Raw genomic sequence first — 25,595 nt, 5'->3', positions numbered from 1 at the left:
CCCGAAGCATTTTTTTTCAGTAAAACACACTTAGGTCCTCTATCTTGAAATATTTACTACAATGGTAGTAGGGAAATAAAAAATATGTTAAGTCACGAGGTCGAAGAAAATAGGAGAGTGGACAATGGTGCTCAGAGGGGTTTAAGGGAATCGTTTACATGTTGGGTGCAGGTGAAAAAAATGATGTCCCATGTGTAGGGAGAAGCCCTAGGCTCACATTGGACTTTGGCGCTTAGCACCTGTGACGCCATTTTCTCATCTGAGAAATGGGACGGTTTGACAATAGCCCTGGAGCGTGTTGTATACACGAGAGCGCTTTGTCCCGTGCGAACTGTCAACCTCAGACACGTGCACGGTGCGGCACCAGGCCCTGGGGTCAGGGTGGGGCTGGACAAGGTCAGAGAATCTGAGCCTGGGGTTCGTGCTTCCAAAGCCACAGCCTGCCCCTGCCTGCAGTTTGTCAGGTCGTGTCTGGCCCAGCCCATCATCTCACCGGTTCTGAGCCTTCGCTTTTACGTATGTGTGTATTTATTTATTTATTTAGCGCGTGCACCTGTGCACACAAGTCGGGGAAGGGCAGAGAGAATCCTGCCCTTGGGATCTTGACCTGGGCCAAAATCAAGACTCGGAGGCTCAACCGCCTGAGCCACCCAGGTGCCCCTGAACCTTTGCTTTTTAATGAAGCTTTCTTGGATTCATTCACTTGTGCAACAGACAGGTCTGTTCTGTGCCAGGCACGGTGCTAGTTGCTGAGAACATTGGCGGCGAAACCCGCACAGTTTGCCTTCACGGGACTGACAGTCCAGAGGAAGGCATATTTAATCAAATAGTCCACCACCGGAAGAAAGATCCCGGTGGTTGCAACGGTTACAAGAGAGAAGCCGTGCCTGCGATCTGTTCTGGAGCTCAGACAAGGCTCCCCCAGGGACACGGCACAGGACTGCATGTGAGCAGAGGGCGGGAGAGCCGGGGGGACACCGGGTTGCACTGAGCCAGGGATCCCTGGTGCACGGGGAGGCTGGAGGTGGGCAGGACCAGGCCCACCAAGGATTTTGGTCTTTATCCTAAGAGCCCTGGTGATCTACAGAAGGTTTTAAGGTGACGATGGGCTGACGAGGGGGCTCACGTTGCCCCTGCCCACTCGTGTGGCTAAAGTGAGGTGACAGGGCTCACTGCCCTCTGTGGCTTCTCCCCTCCCAGACACAGAGCCAGTGGGGCTGCTGTCCTTGGTCTGGGTCCAGTTCTACACTTACCCTTATCCCCTCTCTCTAAAATGCTTTAACGGCAGTTGTTATTTTTGAAGGCTTTCGCAGACCAGCCCTTCATTTACCCTTGAGAGAAACACGACCCTGTCCGACTGGGAAGGTCATTGCCTGTTCTACTCTTATTGCTTCTGGGGGTCCCAACATGGAGCGGCGAGGCCAGGAGGGCACCGGGGAGACCCGTGGGGCTAACACAGTTCATTCAGGTTCCCCAGGCTTTGGACGCTGGGGGTGAAATGCCCCTCTGCCACATGGTGCTATGTGGTTGGGACAGGTGACTCATCACGCAGGAGACTCAAAGGTGGCTTCAGAGGCTCCTGCTACTGAACGCAGGTGATACACGACAAGGTGGACCCTCACACACGGCCATGGTTTCATAAAGCTTAAAACTTCATTGTTGCCAACACGTGGAGATTTAACCAAGGGCTTTGTCATCGCTGGTCCCGGCACAGGGAGTGAAGGCTGAAGTCCCTGGTCAGCTACAGAGAGCCACAAGCCTGTGTCCCAGTGTCCTGGAGGTCCACTTCTGAGGAGTCCGGTCCCACAGAGTCTTGGGTGTTGGCCAAGGGTCACGTCTGAGGCGAACGTGTCTCCGTGCCACGTTTTGGGAAGAGCAGTCCATTTGTGGCAGGAACCTGGGTGTGGTTGTGACTAGGGGTGTGGTTTCAGGAGGCCAGACTGCCGTGGCCCCGTGGCACCCGTCATGCACCATTCTGGGCTTCCTCGTGGGGACAAGCCCCTTGTGCTGCTCCGAGAAAATCCTGCCACGCTCGGCCCCCTCTGGAACCGAGGGCCACTGGGAGCCCCAGCTAGTGCCCCAGCATCAGCAGGGTGATGGATCCCAGGCTGCTCCAGGCTGGGGAGAGTATCAAGGTTGCTGGTATTTTGCCAGTGTGGCTGTGGTTGGTCTCAATGTCCAGGCTGGGAGAGGCTGGGGGAGGCAGGGACCCACGGGACTGCCACAAGAGCCCTGTTTGGGACACAGTTGGCTGAGTTTTCCACTCTGCTGAGATATTAGCGGCAGCTCCTAACTTGGGAGATGTTGGGGTGCTGATTTGCTCTCGCGGTGAGCAGGAACGCAAGCCGGGGAACAGGGCCGCCCTGTCCTGTCCACATCCGATCCGTCCCTGGCCTGCACGCATTCGGGACCTTGATACTCCTGGATGAGACTGTGGGGTAGAGAGTGACCCTTGCCTTCTCCACCTTTGCTGAAACCGAATTCACCAATCTGAGGCAGGGGGGTTGCTTCCTACAGAGCTGCCCTTTGACAAGTAAAAGTGTGCTGTGAGTGTCCTAGAACCAAGGGTCCATTTTCTTCTGCACATAAAAGGAAATGAAATGTGCAGAGCTCTAATAAAACATGAAAGGCTTAGGTGTAAGCCAGGAAGCAGGGCTTTGAATGGGATCCGGCGGTCTCAGCTGGTTGGAGGTGTATCTATTATATGTCAAGCAATTAGAAATAGGTTTCTATTAACTGTCTGACTTTGTTCGCGGCATCCAGCGAAATGGACCCCTTCCCGGTGGCAGTCACCAACCTGTGCACACCCTGGAATCGGTGACAGGTGTTGGGAGGTTGTAGGTCCCACATCTGCATGTGGAATATGCACTCGGTTTTTCCAGGGGTGCGGGGGCCTTCGTTGTTATGCCGATGTCAGACGGTTTCATTCATTCCCTCATCCATTCATTCATCAGCCGTGCGTGCTTACAAAGCACGAGCTCATGGGTGCAGATGAAAAAGCAATGAAAGTAATACGAGGAAGTAGACAGCAATTGTTACCCGGGTGGCCCTCACAGAGGTCATGGGCGCTGGGAACAGGGAGATCGTTTCTGGGGGTCCCCATGGAGTACGAGGCACCTGACCTGGACCTTGGGAGATGGGCAGGGATGGAGTGAGGCATGCGGGCTCAGAAAATGGCATGGGTCACAGGGTGAATGCAGCCGAAGGGGACCGTGGAACAGAGATCTGGCCGCAGGGAGGGGAGTGGGGGGAGAGAGGACGAGTCCGGTGAGGGGGCTGCGGAGGAAGAGCAAATCCCAGGATCCGAATCCCTGCTCTCTTTTGCTTATTTTGCTGCCTCACTCTACCTGAGCCGGCCCCACTTCAAGTGCAAGGCCAAGCAATACGTCCCGGCTGGGACTCCACTGAAACGAGCCTTGAGGTCACACATGGCAGCGCAGTGTCCCCAAGTGAGGCCTCTGAAGCAGGTTGCAGGACTCCTGAAACCTGTGCCTTTGATCCTGTTTGGGAGGCAGCCCTCTGCCTGAGGTGGTCAGCAGCTTGGGCATCCTGGGCTGTGCTTCTGCAGAGCCAGAGTAGGGAGCTTGGGAGCCTGATGTCAGCTCAAGACAGTTTCTGCAGGGACTGAGCGCAAAGTTGCCCAATACAGCTGCACGGGTTGTCTACTGTACAACTCCAGGGATGCCTTTCATAGAGAACAGTGCTCCCAGAGCCGTTCAGGGTGTCATCCCAGCGTCCTGGCACGGCAGCTCTGGCCTTGGAGAGAAAGGCTCAGATAGCCTTGGAGGGAAACCTGTTTTAGGTCACACAGCTCTGAGGTCTGGCCTCCCAGCTGCCTAGACATGACCCTCCCTCCTCGGGTTCCCCTTGCTGGCATTTGGTACCTGGTCGGGCCTGGCCAGCCTGTTTCCAGATTTTTCTGGAAGAAGACTTGTGGCTTTGACCTGGGGTTACCTTCTGGGCCCCTTCTTCCACCTGTAGAGGGGCAGCCAGGTGAGATACCAGCCCAGCGGGGGTAAGAGCAGTGATGGGGTTTGGGGAGGACAGCAGATGGCCCAGCAAACTAGACAGTTAATCCAACCAAATTACGGCAACAGATGTTTGAGGATGTTTGCATTCAAATTCAAACTGTTAGGTCTCTTGGAGGAGCCAACCAGAGTGGGGAAGTTCAGCCTCCCTCTTAATTAACACAAGACAAAACTAAACAATCATTTTTAAAAATCAAGCCCTGGTACCACGATGTCAGGGATCATCCAGCAGCCCGGGTGGAGACTGGCTGCCCGTCTGGTCCGGGGTCGGGGCCCAGCTCTCCGCAGAGGGGCTCCCTGCGGGAGTGAGGCATCTGGGGAGGGTGGTCAGCCGCCCGGCAGGTGGGGGGAGGGATGGGGTCCGGGCGGTAATGATGTGCGGCAGGAATGCCCACCAGCGATGGCCAGGCCTGCGTGCGGCGTGGGGGAGGCACAGCATCGCGGAGAGGGAGCATTATTGATGCCCTCGCCTCGGGGAGGGAGAACCGATAATGGATGGCGGACGGGGGATGAGCTTTGTCATCAAACAAGGGGGCTGAAAGATGGTCCACTGGAATGTTATCAGTCATGCCTTGATCAAAATGTAAGACTCTCAAGGTCTCCAGCCCTCTCTCTCCGTCGCTTCCTCCCGCCGCCTCCCGTGCCCCTCACCCTCCCGGCTCTCCCTCCTCCCTCGCAGATCCCACTCTCCTCCTCCTCTCCCTTTGCTGCCTCCCCTGCCTCTTCTCCTCCCCTCCTTGGGGTTATTCCATGGCTTCCTTTTTCCTTTGCCTTTTCCTCTCCCCTTCCTCCTGCCTCCCCGCCTCCCCCTTCTTCCTGCTTAGCGTTTCCTCTAAGTCAGGGTTCCTCTCCTATCACTTCCTGGCCCCACTTCGTGACACGGGTAAGAGTTTTTATTTCAAACCAAACTCCTAAGTGACGCCTTCTTCCTGTCGCTACTTTTCCTGCTCTTTCCACCTCCCCCCTGCCCACAGATGTCACTGAAAGGATCTTGGAGGTGACGTGTGAGCTTAAGGAACCCAAACTAGCCTGTGTTCTTAGCAAATTCTCAGCCTCTCTGGAACCCAGGGATCACCCCAACCTGGATCCTGCACCGCCCATGCTGCCCGTGTGCCGGCTCCCAGCTGCGTGGGTCTCTGTCCGTCCTCTACTGCCCCAGACTGAATATTCTCCCAAATAACAAAGGTGCCGGGAGCCACTGTCATCACCTTCCCTCTGGACTGGGGCTCGTCTGAGCAAAACTGGGACACCGTCACGTTGGTCTGGAGCCCTGCCCCTCCCCTGGTCTCGCCTTCTACACACACGGTCCCCTACACCCAGTGCCCTCCCTTGGCTAGCAAGCCTCCGGTGACCTCGGGCTCTGCATCTGCGTGCGTGCTGCCAGCTCGGTGTTAGAATGAGGCCACACGGCGGAATTTCAGGTGTCATTGAGCAGGTGCGAAAAGTATTATTTGGGACAGGAGAGCTTCTTGATGCCCTTGACATCGCAAAATGAAGTCGCAAGATCACTCAGTCTGTATGTACAGACGATCTTTTTTTTGCTTGCGAATGAGATACAGCGGTAACGTCTCTCCAATCTTAAGGCAAAGATCCAATCCCCACCTAATTCTCAAGAGGTCTTCACAGGGCTCGGACAGTGTTCCAGAGACTATGCCGGGTGCCGGGTGTCCTTCAGCATTTGCTTGTAGACTCCCAAACAGCACCGTGCTCCGCGGGTCTCACTCCCCCACTGCTGCCTACATTTACCGAATGCCTCCTACGCAGGCGACCGTGCGAAGTGACTTGTACACGGGAGCTCGTAATGCTCACGTGTCTGGGATACAAGTCACATTAATCTTATTTCACTGATAAGAAAAGGTTAAGCAACCGGCCGAAAGCCATCCATTTCATTAAATGGCAGAACTGGGATTTCATCCTAGATCAGATTGACTCAAAAGGCCATACCCCTAACACCTCATCCCGGTTCAGAGAGGCATAGCAGTGGCTGCTGGAGACAGCAGCGCGAGGCCGTGGGGCTGGCGGGTCGCTTCGACACTGCCTGGCTGGGCGTGTGCTGGAGCCAGTTCTATGGCATCCCCTCCCAAGTCTGCGTGCAGTCCATGGGTGACTTGACATGGGCCACAGTAGGGCTATTCACACCATAGAAATTGGCCAATACTACAAATCAGGGCTTTTCCCCCCAGGGAGCTGGTCGTTGCCCCTTTTACTGGCCCACCGCTGATTCGGATCCACCCATGGGTAAGGCGAGGGCAGCTTCGTGGATGCGTGTCCTAGGCTTTGCAAAGTAGGGATGAGGGAAGATGGAATGGCCCATCATTTCAGGAACACTCTGGCAGAGGTCAGCGAGGGCTTGGTGGGGCGGGTAGAGTCAAGGAGATGGCAGAGGAGGGCCAGGGGAACTGACTTCCAGAAAGAACAGGTGCATTAGCATTCCCCGAAGAGCCACAAGGCCAGCTAATGCCTGAACCTGATGCCTGATGGAGCAGCCGCCCAGGCCTCCTGGCTTACGTAGGTGGGAAGAGAAGGAGCCAGGGGCATTGGTGATTACAAAATCGATGAGGGCGGGGGTGGGGGTGGGTGGGTCGGTTTTAGCTGGGGCAGAGAAGGGGGTAGCCAAGGGAGGGGCCTGCCTGGCCCTTTGCCCACTGCCTCTCCACCTCTCTACATCCATCCTTCCAGACCTTTCTGGCTCTGAGCAGGCAGGTGCTCAGATCGTGCAGACACCTGCTGTCTTGCCCTGCACGATTGAAGTCATGCCCAGAATCCCTCCCTCAAAATGGCCACCCACACGGACTGTTTGAAGGAAGCCAGGGTGCTGCCTCACCAGGTGCCGAGCAGGGAGGGTCACTGAGGGCTGGAGCCAGATTCATCTGCTGCCTCCTTCTCCGGAAATGTATCCCCCCCGCCCCCTGCCACCCCATACCTGGTCCAGCTGTGTGTCCTTCCTCTGACTTCCCATAGTCCTCACCCCCATCCTTCCCTGAAAAATTGCCTGATACCCACCTCTTCCTCCCACCTGTGATGAGCGGTCCTCAGTGTCTCCGCATCCTGCCGTTGCACCTCTTTATTGGCTAAATAAGTAGAGGGCGAGGGAAGGTGCCCATAGGACGTGAGACCTCAGTGAGGAGCGGAGGTGACGTGGCTCAATGGGGCCCCGAGGAGAGGTGACTGGTGGCAGGCTGGGAGAGGGGCCCGGCCCCCGAGCCAGGGCCACAGGCTGGTTTCCGGGGGCACCGGGAAAGGGGAATCTCCTACAGGCCACAAAGGGGTGAGGACAGCCAGAGGAGAACTTCCTCTCCAGAGAGCTGCTGCTGCTGGGGCCCCGGGACGGAGACCCTGAGGGAGGCGGTGCCTGAGCCTTGGTGGTAGGGCGGGTGGGTCGGGCTGGGGTGGCTTGTCCCCCAGGAGAATTCTTCACTCCACGGCAGAGCAAGGAAGTGACCTGAGGGTGGAAAGGACACCCCGTGGGCAGAGAGAGGTAACTCTGGCTTAGGGTCCAAAGCTATAACTTTACCCCGGGGGCCCCGGAAACTGCAGCCCTCCTCAGCCCCCTGCCAGCCACACGTGGACCACCAGACATCCCTGTGGCAGAAAGAATGATGGCCCCCAAAGACGCCCAGGAACCTGTGAACATATTACTTTACACGACACTCAAGGGCTGATGTGATTAAGTTAAGGCTCTTCAGACGCGATCTTTACTCCGGAGCATCTCCATGGGCCTAATGCCATCGCAAGGGTCCTTCTCAGAGGAAAGCAGAAGGGCCAGAGTCAGAGAGCAGGAAGCCAGCGGAAGCAGGGAGCAGAGGAGCCAAAAAGCGCATCACAGCCTCTGCGCCCGGAAGATTCTCCCCGGGCACTTCCGGAGAGAACCAGCCCCGCCCAGCACTTTCATTTCAGCCCCTCCAGACTCGTTGTGGACCTCTGACCTCCAGAATTGTACGGGAATAAGTTCGTGTTGCTCTAAACCCCTACGTTTGTGGAAATTTGTCACAGCAGCAACGGGACAGTAGAGGCACCTCGAAGATCAGGTGAGACGCGGGGCCGGTTGGGCACAGAAGGTGCTCCCGGCAGGCCAGGCTCTCTCTGCCTCCTCCCTCCTCTCGTGCCACGCCCCTGTCACCTCCACACATCCGGGCCCTCTGCAGCATCTCTGTCCCTCTCCCCACTGCAGGGGCTTCCCCTTGCCTGGACTCTCTCTCTCCATTACTCCTTCTCCGTCCTTCAGTCCTTGGCCTGTCACTTCCATCTAAGTGACATTCCCATTATTCTCTGTCAGGGCACCCTATTTATTCACTCACACGTACACACGTGTGCACACACATGCACACATGCACACCCACGCGTATTTGATCTGCTCATGGGTCGTTGTCCGTTTCCTGTCATTAGCATGCAACCCCCTTGAAAACAGGGCGTCCTCCTCTTCCTACGTCTGCTACGTCTTTCTGTATGGCACGGACTCCCACCTGAGCTTCCCACATGGATTACCTCTTTCCCATCACTAGAATGTAACCTCCATCCAGTGGAGGCTTGGTACGGGCTCAGCATGGTGCCCCTGCATAGGGCCTGGCTCAGAGACGGTGACCAGTGTTTGTTGCTGAACGGATGCAAGGATGGAAGGATCGATGAATGGATGGGTGGGTGGATGGGTGGGTAGGTGGGTGGACGGATGGACGCTCCTAGAAAATGTCCCAAGGGCGTTCGGTGACATCGCGTAGAGAGGTGAGGGCTTGAGTTCTCGCTCAGCTGAAGTGGTGCCTCTCCTGTCGCAACAGATTCTGAGTCTTGAGCCTTTTCTGGGTGCCAGCGTCTCTAAACAAGCCAGCCGTGGAGGCATCATTACCCCTGTTGAAAAAGGAGAAGCCTGAAGTGCATTGAATGGTTAGCTCAAGGTCACAGTCAGTGGGCGGTGGGTGGAGTGAGTTTCAGACCGAAAGGCAGCAACTGCACTAGGCCACAGGTCTCTGGTGGCCAGAAACCTGGGCCCACGGGAAGGGGATTTTAAACATCCCAGGGCAGGATGAGGCGTGCTTTGAAGCAGAAGGTGAGGGATTCTCGAGGGTTCTTGTAATCATAGCGGGAGGGCTCAGTCTGTGGGCAGGGGGCTCCCAAAGCTTGGGCCCCATAGCCAGCGAGCTCAGGGGGCTTCCTTCATAGATCTGCTCCCTCCTCCTGTAATTGGTCGATCGCCATCCTAATTTGGAAGTCCTCCTGGACCAAGGGCTGTTGAATCCACTCGGTGGCCCCTTTCTAGCACCTTGGTCACACGGCCATGGGGTTTTACGGTTTGACGAGCCATAAAACACCCTCGGAGCAGCGTACCTTTTATTGACTTCAAATTGCCTCTGGCCATCAGAGGTAGGGGGATCATAAAATGCCGGCCTTATTAGTTTTCACTGCAGTGGGAGCTGCTCTCAAGGACAACTTCCGAAGGTGGGGTTGGAGATAGCTGGGTCTGTCTGTCTTCGTCCGACCAGCTCGGTTGCTTAGTGAGGACAGGAGGCCAGCCCCTGGAGTAATCTACTGAAAGTGTTCATCTATAAGACCCCTCCCCTGACAGCTGTAAAATGTTGCCCCCCGCCCCAACACACTATGTATTTATTTGTGTGTATGTGTGTTTAAATTTTAGTGCTTATTTATTTTTGAGAGAGAGTGGGGGAGGGGCAGAGAGAGAGGGAGACCCAGAATCCAAAGCGGGCTCCGGGCTCCGAGCGGTCAGCACAGAACCCGACGCGAGTCTCGAACTCACGAACCGTGAGATCATGACCTGAGCCGAAGTTGGTCACTCAGCCCACTGAGCCACCCAGGCGTCCGTGTGTGTGTGTGTGTGTGTGTGTGAATGGACTTTCTCCATCCACTAGAATGAGGTTCCAGGAGGGCAGGCACTGTCTGTTTTGAGCACTGGTGTGTCCTCGCCCCTTAGAGCGAGCCCTGGCTGAGAATAGATTTGTGGAATAAATCTATTTATTGAGTGAGGAGAGGATCACTAAGATTGAGTGAGGAGAGGATCTGCCCCCTGCCTCTCCTGCCATTTCTGCGCTCCTGGCTCTCTGCCCACAAGGCCAAGCTCCAGTCAGTGGGCCCCCAATAGCCAGCCCATGGTGTTTCTTATCTTCCTGGCCTCGCTCCTGTGCCCCCTGCCTGGCAAACCTTACCACTCCCCCCACACCTGCCCCTTGTGCCTGGGGATTGCAGCCCATCCTTTAAGACTCAGCTCCCTTACCACCCCCTCCAGAAAGCCTCCCCAAGACCCCCATCTTAGTGGACTCCTTCTCTGTGTTTCCCCTGCCCCTGTAGTCCCCCCATGGATGGTGCCATGCATCCATCACCACACCAGACTGTGTGTTCTTATTTACCTTTGTGACAAAGGAGGTGCTCAAAGTTTAGTGGATGAAAGACAGATGTGGTAAGAGCCTAGAGATGGGGTGTCCTACCAAGAAGCTTATGATCTAAGAGGGGCCAGGGCACCCCCAGAAACCGTGGAAGCAAAACGTAGATGGGCAGCAGACACACTCGTGCTCACAAACATGTAGTGAGGACAGGGGCTGAGCAGGATATGGAAGGCGCCCAGGAAGGATGGAATGAGCAGGTGAACGGATGGATGGATGGATGGATGAGCAGTGGTGGGACGCAGCTCAGCAGGGGCTGTTTCCAGCAGGAGGAAGTTTTGCTCAGGACTCATGGGAAGAATGAGGCCAGACTGCCACAAGGGGAGAGACAGGCAATCCAGCTAACTCACCGTGTTCCCCTAGAGCAGTAATGTCGACTTCAAGTTTGCTTCTTGACTGCGTTCTGTCCTTGCTCAGTTTCCCTGAGTTGCAGAGCGGGAGACCCTCAGACCTGGTCCCTGCCCAGCGAGGTTGTCCTAGGGTGAAGCTGGGAGCATGGCTGGTGCTCTGACGTGGACAAGATGTGCGGGGCAGGTGTCTGGGAGGTCATTCTTTCAGCACAGTGATGACCCAGCAGGCACCCTCGTTGGGGCCAAACTGAAAAGGCTCAGTAGTGCTCAGAGGTTTCCGTGGGCCTTTCTTCAGCGAGGCTGCCGGCCAGGGAATCTGTGCAGATCACCGCCCCACTGCCCTCCATCCCCTCCCCCTCTCCTCCACGGCCCAGCTAGGTCCCCTGAGACTCCAGCCAGGGTGGGAGTGAGCAGGACGCAGAGGGGTGTCTTGGCCATGGCCTAGACCTTGCTGGTCCCTACCGCTTAGTGCTCCATGCAGAAGTGACGTTGCTCTAGAAGGAACTGAAGAGCATCTTTGACAATAGAACATTCCATCTGCAAAGGTATTCAGAACTCTCTCTTTCCTAAGGCTGCTTCTTGGACTCCTAAGGTACAAAATGAGAAACTGAGCACATGCTCTGCTCCTCGGAGTCCTGGCTTAGGAGCTGCAGGAAATCTTTGTCTCCCGTTCAAACGGCAGAGCCTTGCAACTAACCACCCAGACTGCAAAGGCTTATTCATCCTTCCAGAGCTTGATCTGGAAGCTGGAATCTGGAAGCCTGACAGAGCACCTAGCATGTGGCAGGGACGGTGACTGGCCAGGAACTCACATGTCAATGGGGGGGGGGGGCGATGCAGAGTAATGGTACAGAACCACGTGCTAGGTCATGGGCGACAGTAGAGGCCCAGTGGCCCGCGGAGGAGGCGAGGGCTTGGGCAGAGATGGGAACTTGATGGACGGACAGGAAGTCAGCAGTTTGGAGGCAATCACTCTACCGGGTGAGGTCGTGAGACAAGGTGAGGAGGAGAAAATGTGGAAACCATGAGGCTGCAAAGAACAAGGTGGCTAGAGCAAGGGGGAGGTAGAATCCATTTCAACTGCCCGTCTGTGACCGGGCTGCACGAGGCTTTGTTTCAGCTTTCCCCCAACATCCCTTCCCCAAGCAGTTACAAAGAGCTCCCCCAACCCACCCCCGCCACCCTCCCACCTCCCCCCCACCCCACTGCTGTCTAAACCAGTCCACGGGTGGCGGAGAGCACGCCCAGGCCATTCATTGTCTTCGCTTGTTTAACTGGTTCGCAAGTTCCCCCATGACCTTCTTCCCTTCCCACAGCCCGCTTCTTGCTGTCCCAGAGCATTAAAAGGATTTCAGAATGCCGAACGATTATTGATACACTAATGAGTCTGTCCAATGGCCATTAGCCTGCAGACTGCTTGGGTATTTTTAAACTACTAAAATCAAATCTTGCAACATCCATTACGCCCGGGGTGGTACATTGCTGCCGAGGCCCCAACATGTATAAATGCAATTGAGCCCTGCATTATCAAACATTTAAGCCCTTAAAAATTGCCCAACCTCTAAAATCTCCTCTTAGGACCCTGCTCTGGCACGGCCTGGGCAGACACTAATCTCCCCATTAAGACCTCTCCACCCATTCCCTGCTCGGGCCGGGGTCTGCTTTAGACCCGAGCAGCAGCTTTGAGGCACATTAAAGGATCAGGCTGATACAAAGATGATCTTCTTCTCTCTTCGTGGGGAGGCGGGCTTAGTGGGCAAGCCGACCAATCACTTTTGCAGACCGAGCACTATCGAAGACAATTCTGAGTGTGTCTGTGTCACGGGGGGTGGGCTTGGGTGGGGGAGCACTGGAGGCTGGTGTGGTTCTGAGACCCAGGCGGTGGTCCCTGTGGTCCGCAGAGAGACCAGGGTGGGTCTTCACGAATGGCAGGCACAGTTGGCAGGGTCTGACCTCAGGGCCACCAATGCCCCCTTCCCTTTGTCAACGTACCTGTCCAGCGTGTAGAGGGAGCCACTCCAGAGCTCCCGTCCTGGCCTGCGGGACAGGAGTGCCAGCATTAGGACGTAGGGGAGAGCTGGCTTCTACAGATGGAAGCGTGCATCCATTCTCTTCTCAGCTTGGCCTCTGCTGGCAGGTGCGGTCTCACCTCCCCGTCCCGGCAGGCAGTTTACAGAGGCAGGTCCAGCCCAGTGTGGGGGAGGCCCACTGCCGTACCTGGGAGGAGAGGATCCGTGTCTAATTCAGGAGTCAAGTAAGCAGGGCCTGGTGGCTCAAGTCGTATTTCCAAGCTGGCTTTACTAAGAACTCGGTCGTTTTGGATTCCCTCCGGCAGACTCTTATGTGTTAATTTCTCAGTCGATGCCGAAACCGAGAGGAAGAGAAAGGGCGTTTCTTATCGATGCCCTGATCCTGCTATGCCCTCCCGCTGGGGTCTAACACCCTCCAGCTCCCCACTGAATGGCCCCTTGTGTCTCCCCTCAGTGAGAGCTTCCTGGTGCCACAGTCTTCTCATACCTCAAAAACCCATCGTTCTTTGCCCTGAACCCTAAACTCAGAGCCAAGCTGATAAAGTGGTTCCAAGTTGCACCCTGTATGGGACAATGGGTGGGAGAAGAGAGAGGCACGGGGCTCTGGCCCTAATTGCAGGCTGCTCGCAGCCTACCTGGGACATAGATTCCTGCAGCCCAAACAGTAACTCGTTTGCCCCTACATTTGCAAACCACCCCCGGCTGGCTAACCACTCTCACCCACTCCCCTGCAGGTGATGCTCGAAGCAGCTGGGCCCCGGGGCGGTGAGAGATGGCAGCAAAGCTGACTGTGTTCGGGGTGAGTGCCCGTGGCTCTGGTTCCAGCCTGCTGTGGCCCTGTGAGCAAGAGATTTAATATTGACTTATATGAGCCTCATTTTTCTGTCCTTCTAGGATTCCAGGACTCACTAGGGTTCCAGCGAGGGGGACCCACAAAGAGCACTTGGCATATGATAGATGCTCAATAAATGTTAACTTCCTTCCCTTCTTCCCTTTGCTGTGCTGGCCGAGTGATCTTGAAAAGCCACACAGCCTCTCCGAGCCCCCATTTCCATTTTCCTTTCTTCTCCCCACCAGTCTCCATCCGGGTGAATTTCTGGCATAAAACTCTTGATGACTCTCCCTTCACCTGTAGACTTTCCCATTCCTTTTGGTCACGGAGGGGAAAGGGTGATGCAGCCATTTCTGTCCTCTCCTCCCTGCTCCCACTTCCCTCTGTGACACGGGGCCCCTGGCCCAAGGGATAGGAGCCGCAGAGGAGGAGGGAACGTGAGCAGGACTTCGAAGTCCAGCCAGTGTGCCGGCCAATCCTGCATGCAAGCCTGCGTTTGCTTGATCTGGAGAATGGACAGTTTGCCAAGACAATAATCTGCCTGTCGGAAGGGGGGTGTAGGTAGGCTGATTTTCCCTCTTCTTGGGGTTCTCTCCTCCCACGGTGATTACGTTCACTGCTGCTCTGGGCAGAAGGGAGGCCTGGGGGCTGTGAGGGTGGCTTCACCCAATGTACTTATCCCGGCTCAGCCTGTTTGGTACACGCCAAGCCCCTTTGGTCCGCTCCTGTCCAGGCCGGGAAGGGCCGGGGGCCAGAGAAGGCGAAGTCTATGCCTGCTGGTCAATGGCCCCCGCGTGACTTTGGGGGTGGAGCCTCCAGGGGTGGGGGCGTGCTCTGTGTCCCAGCTTCCTGCCAAGTTCCCCCTTATCGTTTTTCATGGCTCAGGCCCCTAGCTGGAGTTAAGCCGGGGCTTACACTACCCACCACCTAGCAGTGTGACATCTGTGAATGGATTTCTAATTACATATATAAATCAGCATGATTGGAAATTCTTGAAATTTTATTGGGAAGGAAATTTATAGTGATTAAAACCAATTAATTTGGGCCTCCTATTAATCCAGGCGGTGGGGTTGGGGTTGTCATGCTGCTGTGCCTTCTGAAAGCCATTGGGTGGGGCTGGGCTCGATCTGGGGGCCACTGGGGGCGCGTGCTCATTTTTCAGGTTACAAATGCTCATCCCGTGTTTTAAATTACACCCGTGCCCCTGGCCACGTATCTTGTTTTGTGTCTAAAAATAGAGTTCTAGGCTTTCACTAAAGATTCAGAAACACTAAAAGGAATCTTTTTAATCAAAATAAAGAACCCTTTTTAATTACTCAGCCTCCCTCACAGTTGGAGGTAATAATTGTCGTGTGCTCTTAAGTAGGGCTGTTATTAGATTTCCCTGGGGCTCCTCTATTTTCTAGAAGTTAGCAATACTGGCTACGCAACGCCGGAGAAGGAGTCAACTCTTGTCTCTTTAAAGTCTTTCACGTTAAGACCCCCTTTAATGTCAAGACCAGGTTGGGGTCCTCCCCTGGTCACATGGGAAGAGGTGGGAGAGGGGCAAGCTATGGTAGATTCCAGGCCTGCCTTGGGAAGAGCCTCCTGGTAATTCTACACTGCAGGCAAGATCACGTTCAAATCCCTCCATGGCCAACAGCTTCTTCCCCATCTAATGTCTTCTTCCCAAGATCCCAGCCAAGACCTTCTCCTGCTTCATCCAGGCCAAGAGTTTTCTTGGCTTCCATTCCTATCGACTCGTCCTGAGCCCTGGGCCAGTGAGAGTGGATTAGCATCCCCGGGGATTAGCCCAGTGGATTAGCATCCCCGGGGCTGCCATAAGAAAGGACCACAAACAGGCAGCTTAAGGTAGTAGACATTGACGTCTCCCAGTTCTAGAGGCGAGAAGTCAGCAATCAAGATGTCAGTGAGGCCACACTCCCTCCGAGACCTGTAGGGGAGAATCCTTTCTTGTCTCTTCCGGCTTCTGGTATTTGCTAGCCATTCCTGGCTTAGAAATGTAGCGCTCCAATGTCTGCGTCCATTGTCACATGGCCAGCTTCTCATATGTCTCTGTCTTGTCCCCTTCTTATAAGGACATTGGTCATGTTGGAGTGGGGCCCATCCTAATGACCTCATCTTAACTTTATTACATATGTCAAAACTCTATTTCCAAATAAGGTCACATTCACAGGGGCCAGGGGTTATGGCTTCAACACATATTTTGAGGACTAGGAGTCAATCCATAGGAAAGCCCTTTATTGAGAGATCTCTGAAGCTATACGATTATTTTTGGTTCCAGCGCGAACAATCCTTAAACACTTGTTTTCTATTCTTCTGATGTTCAAGTCTACTGACCCTGCACCGGGTAAGATCTGGACATTAGGCTCCTGGCCTTCCCTCCAGGTCTCTCCCTTTGGGACTTTGACTTTTATATCACATGGCCAATTGTCACTACACCCCCATTTCTTCTCTTCCTAAACTACATTTCCCAGCCTGACTGCAGCTGGTTGAGGCCGTGTGGTTGAGTCTGGCTGACGGAGGGCAGTGAGAAGTGTGCGTACCACTTCCGAGCCTGGCCTCTAAAACCTCCTGTGTCGTCCTTCGCACGTTCTCTTCTCTGGCCTGCAGGAGGGACGTGGACAATTTGGGGCAGCCCATATAACAAGACGGTCTTCTCTCCCCTCGTCTCCCCTCTCAGTGCCTTTTGAAATCCTCCTTTCCTCAATCCCAGCCCCCTTTATCCTGTTGCCCTATAACTGGGGTGCATTTCTCCACCCTGAATTATTGGGGGTTTATTGTCTCACTCCTGGGTGGGGGAGGTGGGTAAGGAAAGTGTAATGCCTCACAGAAATGAGTTGACAAAAGGAAAAATTTGAGGCGTCAGTGACGGGCACAATGCAGATGTCCAAAGCAGGCCATCTTCTCTGTCGGTGGGCAAGACCAAGTGTCCTTGAAGATTTGAACTCATTCTTGATTTTTTCCTAAGTAGATGATACCTCTCCTACCTCTGCACCCTCCACCAAGTAGTAGAACGTCTTTCATCATGTTCTCCTTGGACTTGGTCTTATGGGCACTTGACTTGGAAGGATCCAGGAAGGTGTGGGCTCTACATTTATTATCCATGTGTCTGCCGTAGCGTGTGTGTGAGAAGAGAGAAAGACCTAATGTTTGCTGAAGGCCTAACACATCTCAGGCTTTGTGCTAGGTGCTTTATGTATATTATTTAAACCTCCTAAAAATCTTAGAGGGTGGATATTGCCCCATTTTCCAGATGAGCAAACTCAGGTAGAGAAGTTAATCATCTTACCCCAAGGCAGAAAGTGCCAGGACTTAGGCTCATTCGACTAGCTTCAAAGATGGCGCCCTTTCCAAGATCCCTGATACACAGTAGGTTCTCAGAATATTTTTATTGGACTAAGTCCAGCCAAACACATCACAGGCCCTTGTGAATGAGGTTTGAAAGCTGGATTAGGCCCCAAGATAACTGGCACAGATTCATCCCTCAACTCTGGTTCCCTGGCATCCAAGTCCCTTTAAATCAGGCGGGTAATTGCTCTGGGCTTGCTGTAAGGCAGTGCATTTAACAAAACAAACACAGGTTCCGTTTCACACGCAAGTAAACATTTTCCCTGAGCGATTAGCACCCAGACAGCTAATAATTACCCCACGTGACACTTTTAAAGGCTGACTATGCATATTTATGGAAAATGATTATTATCACAATATTAGGAGCTCATTAATCCACAAGAGCACATGTGAGAACATTCCAAAGTCAATGTAACATTTGTGCGCAGTAAATACCCATCTGCTTTGAAAGCTGGTGTGGCGAGTGCTTAAGCATTCCACAGGTAGGGAAGCCTTCTGAATGGGAAAATACACCCTCTTGTTTGGGATATGGCTTTGAACAGCCTTTGTTCTTTCCAGATAGCACCCCACCCCCACCCCCCACGCACACGCACGTTTCCCAGAAGGATTTAAGAAAAACCAACATGCCTTACTTTCTCCCAAATATCTGCTTCACCCAAGGCTGAAGTCCCCACCCTCAGAAGATTTCCCCAAGTTCATGGTTAAAGCACTGAAGGCATCATTAGAATGCAGGCAGATACTGGGAAGGGCTGGCATGCATTGATTTTGTGGGAGTAGGGTCTTAACACATCAAGTCGCAGAATGAGAGCTTCAAGGGATCCAATTAGAACAGGATTGTTCAAGCCAAAGGCCCAGCTGGGCAGGCAGACCTTGCAGGGGTCCCATGTCAGGGCATCTTCAGCACACAGGGAGGAGAGAGAATGGACAAATTCTGGCCCGGAAGTCAGAAGTCCCGGGCTCTACAAGCAGCTTGTTCTGAAACCTTGAACAAGCTGTTGAATTACTGTAGATCTAGTCTTATCTGGGGAAATAAAGCACTGGATTAAAATGACCTTTTCCACTTGGGGCGCCTGGGTGGCTCGGTCGGTTGAGCATCTGACTTCGGCTCAGGTCATGATCTCACAGTTCGTGAGCTCGAGCCCCGCGTGGGGCTCTGTGCTGACACCTCGGAGCCTGGAGCCTGCTTCGGATTCTGTGTCTCCGTCTCTCTCTGCCCCTCCCCAGCTTGTGCTCTGTCTCTCTGTCTCTCAAAAATGAATAAGTGTTAAAAAAAATTCATAAAAATTTTTTCTGCTTTGATCTTGTCTCCGTAGGAGTAAAGGGAGAAAAAAAGAGGTAAGTGAGGGGTGTGGCTTCAAAAGCATCCCATAGTTGTCAGTTGTGCACGGGAGAGAGCGCACATCCTTGCGTGCCTCCTTGTAAATGCACAGCCTCCATGTACATCACGATACCACCAGCTCCCCTCACCAGCCTGTCTTGTTTCTCTGGTCCTCAGAACCCAGCTTCTGCACAGAGCAATCCCACTGCCCGCTCACCCTCCACCTCACCGGAACTGCCCTTCCCAAGCGTAAGAGGACCCCTTTGTGGACGAATCCAATGGGCCCCTTTGCAGTACTTGCTTGGCCTCCTGGCAGCATCCGGTCTTGCTGACTTTGCCCCCTTCCTGCAACCCTCTCTGCTCTTGGCTTCCATGACTTCATTTTCCCTTGGTTTCCTAATGCTCAGGCCTCTTCCCCTTTTTTGGCCCCTCTTCCTTGGCACGCTCCTTAGGCGTTGGTCCTCACGGTGGTTCTGAGCCAGCCCTTCACTCTGTCCCCCAACATTCCCTGCCTGGGGGGGGGGGGGTGGGAATCCCATGCCCTTCTTTGGCTTTAGCGGCCTTCTGTAATCTATATCCTGGTGGCTCCAGATCTGTATCTTCAGCTCATGTCGCTCTCCTGAGCTCCAGACCCTTTTACAGAACCAAATTCTGGATCTTAGCATAAGCAGTCCCTTTGAGCCTCTCAAACTCCTACTGTCCTTCCTGCTTGTGGATTCCCCACCATTGGCCACACGGCCACAACGGTGTGCCCTGGTGATAGGTCGTCTTTAGTTACAAATCTAATAACAAAGTCCCTCCTTGCCAAAAATCTTTCGTGATGGGTCTCCGGTTTTGTTTCTGTTTTTGCTACCCAGCATCCGGGCGTCGTTCTACTGGCAACACATCTCTGATTTTCCTTTAGGGAGCTCCACCCCCAAGCCCTCCCCACCAGCAGCTCTCTCAGCCCACATCTTAGGGGTGGGTGGACGCAGCAAACCGTCTCATCCACAGATCGGCCCGTTTCACCCTCCCGGCCGCGGTGGTTGTCGGGGATGGAAGGCTCCAGCCAGGCCAGGCCCAGGGCGTTAGCATAAATCACCTGAAGAATCCTTTGAGAAAGGACTTGCTGGAGGACGTGAGTTGAGCGTAGCTGTGGCCTCACATGTGGAGCCTAAGGCGGAAACCAGCTCCCGGAAGAGACCAAAGCCGAGCTGGGAGATGACAGAGCCAGGTCCCGTGGCTTGTCTGAGCCAGATTCCTGGATCACCTCTAGATAATCAGATCACCTCTAGATAAAGCTGCCCAACCCCCACAGTTTCAACTGCAGGTGCCACTAGCTCTCTCTGCTGAAGCCAGTGCGATTGGGGTTCCTCCCATTTGATAGTGACACGCATTCAGTGATCCTCTCTTGCCTTTGGGAGAAAGTCTAGATTCTGGAGCAAGGCTTACAAGGCCCTCTGCCATCCGGCTTCATTTTCCTTCCAGCTTCATCGCTCGTTGCCTTGCACTTGATGACAGGACTCCTTCCAGCTCCCTGAACACCCTTCAACACTTTCTTGTAATGGCTTTTAATTGTCCACCTCCCCCGGGAGATTGCGATGCCACAGGGATAGGGCTGTGTTTATTTTATTCATTGTTGTAGCTCTGGCTCCTAACAGGATGATTGGAATGCAGTGGGTGCTAATAAATATCTGTCACGACTGCCAGTGAGGGTGGGTTCATGGGGTATGGGTGCAAGATACACTGGTAGCTTCTTTCGTTCTTGAACTAAATCTCATTTTATTCATTTGTTGGCTCAATATTTATCCAGCATCTCGTATATGTCAGAAGTCAACAAAAATCAGAAATAGTCTCAGATTTCAAGCGGTTTTTAGTCTGGTGCGAAAAAAAAGATACAGAAACAATTATATGATACAATATAATTTGTGCTATAATTGCGTTGTATACACTCTACAGTGGGAGCATGAGAGAAAGCTCTCCTAAAACTTCCTGGGGATGTCAAGGCTGTTAGGAAGACGTCACAGGGGAGATAATGCTGAGATTGTCATGCCAATAACGATCCAGGGAAGCGCCGGGATCAATCTGGAGGCAGAAGGAGAACTGTGGACAAGAGCCTTTATTGTGCTTTCTGCAGGAAAGAATGAGCAAGGGGGAGTAGGCAGTTTTAGGACTGGCGATTCTCAATAATTTTAGCAGGTCCTATGGTTTACAGGCTGTTCCTAGTTGCTTGGTATACTTAGTGGCCCAGAGGGATTGGGGGTGTAGACTCTGGATTGCCTGGTTTATATGTGAAAAGCATGCTCAGAGGTGCATTGTTTATTATCTCTGGGCATTGGCCAGCCCCTAGAGGGGAAGCCTCTCCAGACTCAGCAAATCCCGGGAGGTGAACATATCAGCAATGCAGAAACGCAAAGACATGGTTAACACAGGTCTGCTGAACCCCGATGGATGGATTGGCGTTGGAAAGGAAGAGAAGCTCTTCTTCTGTAGAGGTGGGTCTTAGGCAAGGCTGGAAATGGTGCAGGTATGTGTGCACGCACGCTCAGGGGTCAGTTACGCCGGTGAACTTGAGGAATTTCATGCTTTTTTCTCTTTTAATTTTGCTTGGAACCATGTGACCGTGAATTCCAAGGAAAAAATTGGGTCCTGTGGTCTGATGGTACAAACGAACTAAGGAGGTTTTCTGGGGAACGTTGGCTCTCCAGGAAGCCTAGATGTGGGTGACCCGGGGACTAGGGATCAGGAATACCTAGACTTCTGTTCTCACTCTTTGAAATTCCTCAGGTGACCTTGACCACGTCACGCCCCCTCTCTGGAGTTCTCATGCAAGGGGTCTCATGGTCCCAGAAGGAGGTGGTCCTGAGCGAAGTAGGCTGGAGCTGCATGAGAACTTGGATGTGGACGAAGGCACTGTTTCAGACCCTCGTCATCGAGGGCAGGTGCCTACAGGAGTCTACATGCCCAGAGACCCCATGTAGAAAAAGCCTTCCTTAACTCAAGGGACAGATTGGAAGGAGGTTGTTCATTTTATAGAAGAGCTTTTTAAATGGCTGTTTAGAGATCATCAGCAACTTGACTAAGGTCTCAGAGGCAGAAAACCTTAAAACTGAAGTTAGGAGCCACTGACCATGGGAAATCAACTAAGACAAAAATAGACATCTCTGGAATTTTGCAGGTTGAGGGGTCAAAGAAGCCTCCATTTATTGGCTCTGATGTGTGCACGACGCTGCAAGAACACATATCCAGTAACAGCTTTTTAATAACTTAAGAAGCAAGTGCCTTTGGAACACCTGCTGTGTGCCAGACATTGTGTGTGGAGATTTACATTTGAATAAGATGTACCCTCAGAACTCCAGAGCAGAGATGCTCCGACTCGAATGGATTCAAGATTTACCTCTTTCTGTAAAGGGCCAGACAGTACATGTTTCAGGCTTTGAGGGCCATCCAGTCTCCGAAGCCACCATTCAGTTCTGCTGTGAGAGCGTGAATGCCGCCACGGAGGACTCTGGACGTGAATGAGCGGGGCTCTACTCCGGTGAAACTTTACAGAAGTGGGCGGCTGGAGAAATTTGACCCCCAGACCCGTTTGCCACCGGGTCTGGAATCTGAGTCCCTAGTTTTTAGCTCTGGGTTTTTTTTATTATTATTTTATTTATTTATTTTTTTTATATTTATTTTTTATATTTATATGTATATATATATTTTATATTTATATTTATTTATTTTTACGAGAGAGAGAGATGGAGCGCAAGTGGGCGAGGGGCAGAGAGAGAGGGAGACAGGAGCTGAAGCAGGCTCCAGGCTCCGAGCTGTCAGCACAGAGCCCAGTGTGGGGCTTGAACCCACAAACTAAGAGATCATGACCTGAGCCGAAGTCGGACGCTCAACCGACTGGGCCGCCCAGGCGCCCGAGCTCTGGGTTCTTTGCTGGTGTCTCCATTCCCAAGTCTCTGAAGGAAGGACTTGCTCTTCTCTGGAGCAGGGATTTAAAGTTACAGCCTATGAGGGTGCAGGTGAGGCCTGTGAATGTGCAGATCGCTGGCGTGATTCAATCTTTCCTGGCCGATGCTTTGCACGCCTAAGTCACAAACAAAACACCGTGGATTCGAACTTCACTGTGACTGGCCAGACTCTGCTGAACAACACACGGCTAGTAACAATGACAGCTTCTGCCTGCTGACTTCTTGCTGTGCTCCCAGACGCTGCGCTAATAATTCCCTGCTCTATCTCAGTGCACCCTCTCAGCAACCTTACTGATAAGGCACGGTTATTATTGCCAGTTCAGAAAATAACAGAGATCAAGTAACCTGCCAAAGGCCACTCAGTAACTTGTAGAGCTAGGACTCCAGTCCAGTAGGGTTGACATCAGAATCCTGCTCCTAATATAGCATAACCAGTGTGGGATGGGACTCGATGGCTTATAACAAACTTCGGGCCACACGTGATCTATAGGAGGGCCAAATGTGCTCACTTTCCAGTTGCTTTGAAACTCATGACAATGGAGGTGAAGGAGAACTGGCGTCTGGAGGTTTCATGCCTATGCTTCCCCCTGGAAAGCCGTGGCTTGCTGGGATGGCCAGGGCTCGTTGAAGTCATCAGACTCAGAGAGGCGGAGAGGGAAATAAGAATCCGAAGCTGCCTCTGACCATTTAGCAAGGGCTTTTCCAAGAATGTCTGGAGCCTGTGACTTTATACCTCTGCCTTCAACCTGGAGAAGCTATAGCCTTGATCTGAGAGAAGAAATGCATTCAGCCCCTGGGTTTTATTCTGCTGGCCACGCTATCCGGGGGGCGGGTGAGAGGGGGGCGGGGGAAGCTCAGATCTGCCTTTCTGTCACTGCCTTGATCAGCCTGATCAAGTTCAGGAGTGTTCCCTGTCTATTCCCACTAGTTTTCAAAACTGTCTCCAGTTTCTTGTAAGTCCGAAGCAAACTTTGTTTTGGAAATGGCCATCGTTTTTCCGGGAACTTCTCAAAGGTTTTCTATTTTCGTCGTCTGTGAAGTTTTCGGGAAATATCCCATCTTCCCTTTCCAGACTTACTTTGCTTAGCCGAAGACACCAGAGGTACAGCAAAAGTCTCTGTGCTCATCAATCTGCTTCCAAAGTGCACCAACACTTTGGTTGAATGTCTGTACGAACCATCTGGCGTAACACGAAGCCTGATGGAAGCAGGTGTTAGAAACAAGCCTCTGGGGGCACCTGGGTGGCTCAGTAGGTCAAGCGTCCAACCCTGGATTTCGGCTCAGGTCATGATCTCACGTCTCGTGAGATGGATCCCTGCATTGGGCTGTGCGCTGGCAGCACAGAGCTTTCTTGGGATCCTCTCTTTCCCTCTCTCTCTGCCCCTCCCCTGCTTGTGCACGCGCGCTCTCTCTGTCTCAAAATAAAGCAACATAAAAAAAAAAGAAAGAAACAAGATTCTGGAAAGCAGGCCTTGAGCTTCGTGGGGGCCAAGATTGGGCATCTCACGGATGTTTCTTCTGTTCTGTTTTCTGACGGCCTAACACCGTGTTCCTCAGATGACAGGTCTCGGGCGGCACGAAGGTGAATCTTGTTTGCTCCCCAGGCTATATCCATCTCGTTTTTGTAGAAAAGTGATTTCTCCTGCCTGCCTTCCTCCCCACATTTCAGTGTCCACCTTGGAGTCGATCTCGTGCTCCAGGAAGAGACGCCAGGTTTCCTGGTGACTCCTTGTCTCCTCTGGCACTGCTGTCCCTGTTTGAAATGGGGGTGGGGTGATCCCCCCAGAGCTAGAAATGATGGAATAATTATGTCCCAGGCCACTGGCCAAATCTTGCGAATGGACATGCCTTTTTCCCTCAGTGAGTGTATAGCCATCTGCGTGGATTCTGGTCCAGAAGTGGTTAAGAAGGCAGGCCCTGAGATCAGACGTCCTTGAGTTCACGTCAAGGCCATTTGCTAGCTGTGTGACCTGGGGTAAGTCCCTCAGACCTGTCATATATTGAGGCGGAGAGGTTGGGGACACAGCTGGATGCATGAGACTGGCGGAGCCCAGGGGAGAGCTTAGGGTGGGAGAAACAAATGAGGGGTCCGTAAATGGGTGGCGGGTGAACTAGGGGGCTGTGTAGTTTGGTGTCAGGAAAACATATGAGCGGAGAAACGAATGAGGCCCGGCCGGGCCCTGGGTCCCTCCAGCACTTAGCAGTGTGGTTGAGGGGAGAAGGGAGTGCGAAAGCTGGTGAGCAGGAGTGGCCAGCCAGGCGGTGGAGATCCTGGACAGAGGGATGGCGCGGAAGCCCCCGGGCCATGCTTCTGGGAGGGAGGGTAAACCCAAGAGACAGAAAAACGGCCCCTGTACGTTGCAACCCTGAAGCTTTGGGTGACGCCGACAAGAGTGGCTTTGGTGATGTGCAGCCCTCGCTTAGTGGAGTGGATGGGCTGTGGACACAGCGTGAGGCGAGGAGGTGGCGTTAGTGGGGACAAGCGAACTTGTTCCCAAGATTGGCGGAAAAGGGCACTGACAGCTGGGGCCGTAGCTGGAGGCTAAACGAGAAACGTGAGCGTCCGGCATGTCCGACACGAAGTGCTAAGACAGAGTGGCTACTTTTACCACCCAGGTTTCAGGCTAGTCCTTCACGACGCACCTGCACGGCGGGGCGAGGGGGGGTGACTTTCAGGGAACTCCGAAGACCGAAAGGTTCTAGACATGAAGGAGTGAATCTCTAGAGGTCAAGCTGTAGGTGAACTGGAAGGTCTTTCTTTGAAGGGCTGGACCTGTTCAATTTCCTGTGGGTGGGACTGCCGCTGGGAGGTCTGGACGGCTTCTGGAAGCTTCTTCTCTGGCTGTCCACGTCACGTGCCGGGTGTGCACTTCTACCGACACTCCCGCTCACAACTCTCACCCACAAATCGGATTTGCTGCTGCAATCTGCCTGGTGCAGAAAACCTGTGTGTGGGTGCATGTGTGTGCGTGTGTGCATGTGTGATCTTTTTTAAAGAACAGAGTAAATCTTACACAAATCCGATAATCGTCTCAAACACTCTGGGTCTTGCCATTTACCTTCCCCGACCTAGTCTCCCTTCCATGCCAAGGACAAACATAATGGCTCGTGAGGGCTTAACGGCTTAGGGATGGAAAACTTAAAACTGGTCAGATTCTGCCCAAATCCTATCAGATTTTCTTGCTTCTCATAAACCTTTAATCAGCATCAACTGTGTGCATGCGTGTGTGTGCGTGTGTGTGTGTGTGTGTGTCTATACTCGGCTTCTGTCCTCTCAACCAACTTTAAAAACCTAACAGCAGTGTGAAAGATGCACACGCACAATTGGAGTTGTGTCAGAAACAGGCTCCACTCTT

At 53.2% G+C, this 25,595-nt stretch overlaps 2 long non-coding RNA genes across 2 annotated transcripts in view; one reads left to right on the top strand and one right to left on the bottom strand.

Moving 5' to 3' along the window:
- Positions 1-7,890: 7,890 nt before the first annotated feature.
- Positions 7,891-25,595, top strand: part of LOC109275749 (uncharacterized) — a 43,560-nt gene continuing 25,855 nt past the window's right edge. Inside the window, exon 1 of the long non-coding RNA XR_002084350.2 lies at positions 7,891-8,056. This is a non-coding gene — a long non-coding RNA (uncharacterized LOC109275749). The remainder of the gene's footprint in view (positions 8,057-25,595) is intronic.
- LOC109275750 (uncharacterized) lies at positions 8,176-11,450 on the bottom strand. Its single transcript, XR_002084351.2, has 3 exons — positions 11,227-11,450; positions 10,765-10,836; positions 8,176-8,870 (listed from the first exon to the last, which is right to left on the bottom strand). It is a non-coding gene; the product is annotated as an uncharacterized LOC109275750 (long non-coding RNA).

The sequence above is a fragment of the Panthera pardus genome, unplaced genomic scaffold, assembly GCF_024362965.1.
Source record: "Panthera pardus isolate Hobbes unplaced genomic scaffold, ASM2436296v1 HiC_scaffold_15, whole genome shotgun sequence".
Lineage (NCBI taxonomy): Eukaryota > Metazoa > Chordata > Mammalia > Carnivora > Felidae > Panthera > Panthera pardus.
Note: the sequence above shows the minus strand (reverse complement) of the source record. Positions and strands in the feature narration are given on the sequence as shown.